At 63.7% G+C, this 2,500-nt stretch overlaps 1 pseudogene; it reads right to left on the bottom strand.

Annotated features, from left to right (window-relative positions):
- LOC124587646 overlaps nucleotides 1-2,500 on the bottom strand; it is a 7,966-nt pseudogene that overhangs the window by 2,644 nt on the left and 2,822 nt on the right.

Below are 2,500 nucleotides of genomic sequence, written 5' to 3'. Positions count from 1 at the left end.
GCCGCTTTCAACGCACCCACTCGGGTGCGGCTGAGGGCCAGCCCATGGTACAGGCCAGGCAGAAGTACGGTGGTGAGGGCGTGGAGGCGCTGTTGCGGCTTGAGCGGAGCTCGGGAGATGACGTCCAGCTGCTCCACCAGGTGGCGTCGTGGGTTGAAAACGCAGCGACCAGCGGTGGAGAATTGCAGTCCCAGGTACCGGAAGGTTTCACCCACACGTAGGGCGGGCACGGTGGCGTTGCCCGCTTTGAAGGTAACGTCGGCGTCGACCTTCACCTTCTTGTCGCGCCCAGACGCGACTAAGGCGAGGGTGAAACACTTCCGGGCGTTGATCTGCAGCCCCAGATGGGCGAGGGCTGCGACGGCTGCGTCGATGAGGGACTGCAATCCCCTCGCGGTCGATGCAAAAAGCAGGACGTCATCTGCGAAGGCCGCAGCGTTAACTCTGCGACCAAGGATCCGAGCTCCGATGTGGGAGGGAAGTTGACTCAAAACATAGTCCACCGCAAAATTGAAAAGGAGGGGGGAGAGGGGGTCACCCTGACGCACACCCCTAGCCGGCTGCAGGGGCACGCCCACGTCGGCGCCGCCCGCTATCACCGTCGTGCTACCCTCGTAACACCTTTCGACGTACTCAATAAAGCAATCCGGCAGGCCATGAGCCCTCAGCACGGGGCGGAGGGCGGCATGGTCCACCGAATCGAACGCTTTAGAGACGTCGATCGATGCCACAAAAACAGAGCGACAGGAGCGGACTGCGTCGGTGAGAGCAGTGTCCAAGATGAAGGTGTTTTCCAACATCCCATCCCGGGGGATGAATGCCCGCTGACGTTCGTCCACAGCACATGCACGCATCAGGCGTGACGCGAGAACCTTGTGAAAGGTCCGCGCCAACACCGAGCAGACCGTAATGGGGCGAAAGTCAGCGGGGGATGTTGGTGCAGCCGTTTTGGGGAGAAGTGACGTCCGGGCGCGAAGCAGACGCTCGGGGAGGGCGCGGGCCAGGAGGAAGAGGTTCAAGAGTTTCACCAGGACTTCATGCGGCAGGCGCCGCAGCTCCGCTGGAGTCAGGCCGTCCGGCCCGGCTGCCGATCCCCTGGGCGGCAAGGCAGCAGCGACCTCCTCACGTGTGACCGGCCCCCATAGGCACTCAGGAGCGACAGGCTCCGAGTGCGGGAGAAGGCGGTCACGGATGAAGCCGGCAGTGGAGATCGGCTTCTTCGTGAAGAGGTCCGCCCAGAAGTCCAGCAGACCGGGGATGTCGGGTGGCGGCTGCAGCAGGGTGCCGTCCAGCAAGCCGCGCACGCAACGCGCACGCGACCTACGGAAGGCGTCCTGTGTCCGCGCGTATTCCCAGCGGCGCCGCTTGCGCTTCTGCAGCGGCGGGGCGGCAGGCGGCCGCTTGGATGGTTGGCGCGGCCGCTGTGTCCTGGTGATCGACCTCTCCCCCCTGGACCCGACCGACGCAAGGGCATCCGGGAGCATGCCCAGGATGACATCGGGCGGCGTGCCCCGCCCCAGACCAATGACTCGATCCAGGGCAGAGAAACGCTGGGCGGAAGCAGGTAGCCCCGCCAGATGCTCCCAGATGGCGGCGTCAGTCGGCCCCTCCGGCGGCGGCCCGGTGGTGTCGGCCGCGAAGTCCTCGGCTGCGTCGACGGGCGGCGCAGCGGCCTCGCCCGCGTCAGGCAGCGAGCTCGCTGCTCCACGGCGGGACGCCGGCTCTTCACCCCGACCGATCTCAAGTGCCTCCATGAATTGGCGGACAAGCTGCTTGTGGGCAGCTTGCCGCCGTCGGCACTTGATTGCCTCAAGCGTTCGGTCGGGGAACATCCTGGTAAGTTCTTGATTTACAAAGAAGAACCGGGCGTCCCTCTCCAGGAACAGTTCGGCCTCTGCCTTGGCGAGCGACAGGACCTCTTCCTCCGTCCACCTCGCGCGATGCCTCTCCGTCACGATCTCAGCGTTGGCGGCCGCAGGGTGTTGGCGGCGGCGATGGACCCCGAGACCGTTCTTCGTGGTAAAAGTGCGGTGGCACTCACTGCAAGCAAAGGGAGCTACACAAACTATCGCATTTTCGTTACGGCCGGTTGGCCGGATAGGTGCTGGGGTAGCTGGGGTGGCACCTTCAGCGGAAGGGCCACCATCTCTTGTTTCTTGTCGGCTGCCCCCAACTATAAAGGGATAATGCGAGGGGGGGCTGGTAACCCCCCCAAGCCCCTGGTGCGGTCTTCCACTCTGCAAAAATCAGCGGGCCCACGAGAAGGGGAGAAGACCGCAGGAGAGGAGAGGCTAAGAGGGCTAGGCCCATGTATTGCGCATCACTCTCCCTGTAACTATAACCCAAGGAAGGCACCTCGCAGCAGCAGCACGACTACATCAAGACCGCACTTCGAAAAGCCAAGTCCGGATGCAGCCACACCGCCGCCACTTGGCCACCTTAAGAGAGTCATAGTTACTCCCGCCGTTTACCCGCGCTTGCTTGAATTTCTTCACGTTGA

Source organism: Schistocerca americana, unplaced genomic scaffold (genome assembly GCF_021461395.2).
Source record: "Schistocerca americana isolate TAMUIC-IGC-003095 unplaced genomic scaffold, iqSchAmer2.1 HiC_scaffold_609, whole genome shotgun sequence".
Lineage (NCBI taxonomy): Eukaryota > Metazoa > Arthropoda > Insecta > Orthoptera > Acrididae > Schistocerca > Schistocerca americana.
Note: the sequence above shows the minus strand (reverse complement) of the source record. Positions and strands in the feature narration are given on the sequence as shown.